Here is a 6,511-nt window from a genome sequence, read left to right as displayed (position 1 = left end):
TTGAAAATTAATTGAATGAACGAACAATTAATAAAAACAAAGTTTTCTGTCCTATTCCATATATTCTATAGTTCCTTACCGTGTTAATTATCAATTATTAGTTATTGATATTCATGGGCAATAGAGATTAATATTTAGGGATAGATATTACCTTTCTTTTTCTCCTTTCAAATAAATTGAAATGATTGAAGTTTTTCTATTTGGAATCGTCTTAGGTCTAATTCCTATTACTTTGGCTGGATTATTCGTAACCGCATATTTACAATACATACGTGGTGATCAGTTGGACCTTTGATTAATTAACATCTCTTTTTTTGACTGACCCCTTTAATTTTAATTTAATTAATTTAATTCAAGGAGGTCAAATTCGAATTGCTGTTCAATTTTTTTTTTTTTTTTTTTTTTTTCAGTTCGGTGTAATTTTCGACTTAACAAGAGCGGAATCACGCTCTGTAGGATTTGAACCTACGACATTGGGTTTTGGAGACCCACGTTCTACCGAACTGAACTAAGAGCGCTTTCTTATCATAATAAATAAGACTGTAAAAAAGAGGATTCTTTTATTTTATAACCCCAATACATCGTGCACACCTATACTATCATATATCATATATAATATGAGAAAATGATAGATTATGTATGCTTAATTTTAATCAATCTAAAACTAAAATGGCTCCCTCCTTACTGCTCAAAGGAGAAGTAATAGGTAGGGATGACAGGATTTGAACCCGTGACATTTTGTACCCAAAACAAACGCGCTACCAAGCTGCGCTACATCCCTTTCAATTGGCCTACGATGTTATTGTAGAGAATCCCTGTCTTGTTTTCCACACCCTTATTTCATCTATTGATATACAAAAATTATCTTTCCATTTCCTCTTTTTGGTCTCATATCATATAACAACCATATAATGAATAATAAATGAATCTTTTTGGCGGGAATTCTCAGGCAGAAAGGGACCTATTTTGCTGTTTTAAGAAAAGGAAAATCTTATCTATCGAATCATTGTACATTTAAATTTTAATTTTGAATTAGGAATTCCGGGTACAAATATACAAATACAAGTGGTCTTTAACCACACATACATGTGATTATATATGTATTACCATAATGTATGTAATACGATAAAGAAGGAGGATTTTAAATGCGAGATCTAAAAACATATCTTTCCGTAGCACCGGTACTAAGTACTCTCTGGTTCGGTTCTTTAGCGGGTTTATTGATAGAGATCAATCGTTTCTTCCCGGATGCGTTAACATTCCCTTTTTTTTAATTCTAGTTATTGTCGCGGGACGGGGTGAAAAAGATTAGATCGATATACAATCAAATATCTGTGACTAATCTCTCGCCCCCCCTTGACTTTAGTTGTTTTTAGAATTATAATTATATAAGAAATGAATTCTAATTATATAAGAAATAATTCTATTTAGTTTTTTTAGAATTCTAATTATATAAGAATTATATAAAATAAATAAGGAAGGTAGAACGAAAAAAGTGGATTGAACCTCAACAAAACTTGGGTTCAAGCTCCAATTAAATTACTAGTAGAGCGAAAAGAGAAATGTGGCTGGAACAACAGTATCCTACAAGATACTTAAAGAAAATACCGTACTGTGATTCTAAATCGAGTTAGAAATCATTGTATTACTTATTTACTATTAGTATAATACATATTGATTTACTATATTGATTGCAATTGATTGCAACGAAATCTTTCAGGATTTGGTTTTGAGTTAGCAACTTTTATTTATTTATTTTCATTCCTTTCTTCTTCACTTTTGATCGGAAAATAGAAGAGTTGGGTGAATTAAAAACTCAAAGGGGGTTCATGGCCAAGAGTAAAGATGTCCGAGTAACGATTATTTTGGAATGTACCAGTTGTGTTCGAAACGTCGTTAATAAGGAATCAACGGGCATTTCCAGGTATATTACTCAAAAAAATCGACACAATACGCCTAGTCGATTGGAATTGAAGAAATTCTGTTCCTATTGTTACAAACATACAATTCACGGGGAGATAAAGAAATAAATCGAATCAAGTACTCGTATGTCAACCCTTCCCGAGAATATGAGAAAATAGGACATTAGGTATTTAGGTAACATTAGGTATTTAGTATGAGAAAATAGGACATTAGGTATTCAGGTATAATAATATATATTATATAATATATTAAGTAATATTAAGTATATAATTAGTTAGATATAATATATAACTAATATATAACAAATATTTTATTTATATATTAGTCTATATTTGTATTTCCTTGTCTATTCCACGCTTTCTTTTTAAAGTGAAGTTTTTAGTTTTAAATTATTCGATATGCACGTTAATAAATTTTTAACCTTTTTAACCTGGTATATGATTGTATCAATATTCTTTTATTTTTTTTTATTCTATTTTTTATTTAGTTCTTATTTTTTTAATAATTTTTTTCTTTATTCTCGAGTCAATTATTTATTTTTTTAGTTTACCGTCTTCGAATGATTTTTAGTTTACAGTCTTCGAATGATTAGGAGTTGGATTTTCATTGATTAGGAATTAGATTTTTAATATCACTAACTATTTTTTTTTTTATTTTCTATTCGTGCATAATGATTATTTTAATATTGTTAATTTTAATATTGTTGTTAATTTTAATATTGTTAATATTGTATTATTTATTATATTGTATGATTTATTCATTACTATATTTTTTAGTTATTACTATATTTTGTATTTATTACTATATTTCATTATTTATTTCTTATTTTATTAATTATTTATTATTTTCGTGTCGGTTCTATATATATTTATAAATTATATTTATTTATTATTTATGTATTATCACAGTTATAGATATTTATTTAAATTATATTTATATATTAAATATATTAAAATATTAAATTATATTTATATTTTATATATTAAATATATTAAAATATGAAATTATATTTATATATATTTATAAATTATATTTATTTATTATTTATGTATTATCACAGTTATAGATATTTATTTAAATTATATTTATATATTAAATATATTAAAATATTAAATTATATTTATATTTTATATATTAAATATATTAAAATATGAAATTATATTTATATATTAAATATATTAAAATATGAAATTATATTTATATATTAAATATATTAAAATATGAAATTATATTTATATATTAAATATATTAAAATATGAAATTATATTTATATATTAAATATATTAAAATATGAAATTATATTTAAATAAATATCTATAAATAATATAATAATAAAATAAACTAATAAAATAAACAAATAAATAATAAATAAATAATTAAAATAAACTAATAAAATAAACAAATAAATAAGAAATAAATAATAAATAAATAATACAATAATAAAAAAAACAAAGCAAATCGTATTTATTCTATTAATTCTATAATTTGAATTTGATCCGATCAAAATAGGATTTTAGAAAAGGATAGGATAGGATTATTTTTAGAAATAAGGAATAAAGAAATGATGGATAAATACAAGCGATCTTTTCGTAGGCGTTTGCCCCCGATCCAATCGGGGGATCGAATTGATTATAGAAACATGAGTTTAATTAGTCGATTTATTAGTGAACAAGGAAAAATCTTATCTAGGCGAGTAAATAGATTGACTTTAAAACAACAACGATTAATTACTATTGCTATAAAACAAGCTCGTATTTTATCTTCGTTACCCTTTATTAATAATGAGAAACGATTTGAAAGAAGGGAGTCGACCGCTAGAACTAGAACCAGAAATGAGAAACGATTTGAAAGAAGAGAGTCGACCGCTAGAACTACTGCTCTTAGAACCAGAAATAAATAGGCTTACCCTTCAATTGACTCAAAATTATCAAACGTAGACTGATGCTTTATTCAAAAAATCTGATAATCAAAATTGTCGTGTCGTAAGAAAAAAGAAATAAATAAAAGAATCGAATCGGGTTGGGGAAGAAAAATAAATTTTTTTTTTTTTTATTGAGCGTCTTCGCTCATCTTGTTTTCTTGTTTTGATGACCTTATCAGAATTTTTTTATCATATTAATTTCTACTCTACCTCCCTCGAGTTCATTCTCGAGGGAACCCCATTTCATTTAAAGCATTTCGGTGGATTCCTTCCGATCTCCTTATTTTATAATCTCGTTGGAAATCATATAAAGACAATTCCTATTTGAGATAGCTATTTGTGCAAGTATTTTACGATTAAGAAGCAACTGTTTCTTGTACCGATTTTTTATTAATCTACTATAATTATAGGATACCCCCATTCCTCGAATTCCTGCATTTATTCGAGTGATCCACAAACGACGAAAATATCTTTTTTTCCTATCTCTATCCCGATCAGCCGAAACCAAAGCTCTTACTCTTTGTCTCCGAGCTATATATCCCTCTTTCATTCTGGTCATTGAATAAAAGAAATTTTGATGAATAACTAATTCTTTCTTTCAGTTATTCTTTTCTAGTCTATTAATAACAAAACGGATTCTTCCAATGTATAAAATAAAAATTCCAATGGCTTTTGCTACTATAACCGTCCCGCCCACGATTTTTCCTTTTTTCTAGGCATTTCATTTCGCCTTGAAATAAGAAATTGTATTGATACTAGGTATCAAAAAAAGCATATTAACTAAAATAAAGGAGTAAATAGAAATGGATAAATAAATAGTGGGTTCCATCGTTTCTATGGTTACTTCTTAAACGGTGAGGTCCCCTCTATACACCGGAGCTCATTCCTTCATTTAACATTTAATTGGTAACTTGTACAGTTCACACTCTTCGGCTCTACTCATAAATTTTTCAGTAATAGATCTTTCACAACGAGATCTATCTTATACAGTAACGGTATGTAATTAGGAGGATTAATTGGGTAGCTGACCCTGTTAGTCCGTTCTTTGCAAGAGTCGAAGCATAATCTTTTTGCTTTTTAAATAGGATTTTCCCCGCTTAATGGATAAGCATTTGCTACCAATGGGGAATTTTTAAAAAATTCCAAGATTGGATTTGCGCCAATGGAAACCATAAATTTCATACACAATAGAAGGATATGGTAGATCTATCTTTTTTAGATAGTGAACGGAAGAACCCCATTCTATTCACTGGTACTGATCGTTGATACTGAAAAATTGTTTCCTTTTTCTCAGCCCATGATCTGAACAAGTCGCACATACACCCTAGTACATCTTCCTCGGCGCTGAGGACATCCCCGAAGAGCAGGGGCTTTCGTGACATTTCTAATTGGCTGTCTTGCATTTCTAATAAGTTGTTTAATAGTTGGCATGCTGAATCATATACAATCATATACATAATAGACTGGTTTAGATCGATCCTAACCAGATGATTATGAATTACTTCTTTTTCTCTTTAATAGATTAATAAAATATTAATCTATTAAAGAGAAAAAGAAGGAAAGGAATAAGAGGGATTAAATCAATCTAAATCAAAATTAAATGGTGTTCCATTGTCGTCAAATGGTGGTCTTCCATTGCCATTGTCGTCAAATGGTGGTCTTCCATTGCCATTGTCGTCAAATGGTGGTCTTCCATTGCCATTGTCGTCAAATGGTGGTCTTCCATTGCCATTGTCGTCAAATGGTGGTCTTCCATTGCCATTGTCGTCAAATGGTGGTCTTCCATTGCCATTGTCGTCAAATGGTGGTCTTCCATTGCCATTGTCGTCAAATGGTGGTCTTCCATTGCCATTGTCGTCAAATGGTGGTCTTCCATTGCCATTGTCGTTAACTAGTCTCCATTTTTTATTCACTATAGGTTTGTTATTCACTATAGGTTTGTTATTCACTATAGGTTTGTTATTCACTATAGGTTTTTCATTCACTATAGGTTTTTCATTCACTATAGGTTTTTCATTCACTATAGGTTTTTCATTCACTATAGGTTTGTTATTCACTATAGGTTTTTCATTCACTATAGGTTTTTCATTCACTATAGGTTTTTCATTCACTATAGGTTTTTCATTCACTATAGGTCTCGATTCTGTACGCACTATATGATCCACAATTCCATGATCTTTGGCTTCTTTTGCTGACATAAAATTATCTCTTTCCATGTCTTTGTTTATAACCCATCGGGGCTGGCCCGTTCTTTGTACATAAGCCTCTATGATGTCTTCTTGCATTTTCATTACTTCGTCTGTTTCCATGACCCAGTCTTTGAAGCCATCATCCTTAAGCATACTAATAGGTTGATGGATCATTACCCTGATGATATAACATACTTCTAACTCACATAATGAGGCGAGAAGAATAGCTATAGAATTGAACAACCGTACAGGCATTTTTTGCGCATTGCATACGGCTTTACAATTGCATACGGCTTTACAATGGAATTCTCTTTTTTCTTTCATCGAAAAAAAGAGAAAATATAGAGTCTATTAGACCCAGATTAATAAATAATCCAATTACCATCCTTCTTTTTCTTTTTTTTTCGGAAAAGTTTAAAAATACTATGATGGCTCCGTTGCTTTATATATTTATTTCGTCTGTGATTCAGCAATCCCA

The 6,511-nt window shown here is 29.0% G+C and overlaps 2 non-coding genes across 2 annotated transcripts; both read right to left on the bottom strand.

Moving 5' to 3' along the window:
• Positions 1-444: 444 nt before the first annotated feature.
• Positions 445-518, bottom strand: TRNAW-CCA (transfer RNA tryptophan (anticodon CCA)). The gene has a single exon. It is a non-coding gene; the product is annotated as a tRNA-Trp (tRNA).
• A 189-nt stretch (positions 519-707) lies between these two features.
• Positions 708-781, bottom strand: TRNAP-UGG (transfer RNA proline (anticodon UGG)). Its single transcript has one exon. It is a non-coding gene; the product is annotated as a tRNA-Pro (tRNA).
• Between the last annotated feature and the right edge of the window lie 5,730 nt (positions 782-6,511).

This window comes from Durio zibethinus, unplaced genomic scaffold, assembly GCF_047325235.1.
Source record: "Durio zibethinus cultivar Kanyao isolate XHJ-2024 unplaced genomic scaffold, ASM4732523v1 HiC_scaffold_140, whole genome shotgun sequence".
NCBI classification, from domain to species: Eukaryota; Viridiplantae; Streptophyta; class Magnoliopsida; order Malvales; family Malvaceae; genus Durio; species Durio zibethinus.
This window is presented reverse-complemented; position numbering and strand designations above follow the sequence as displayed.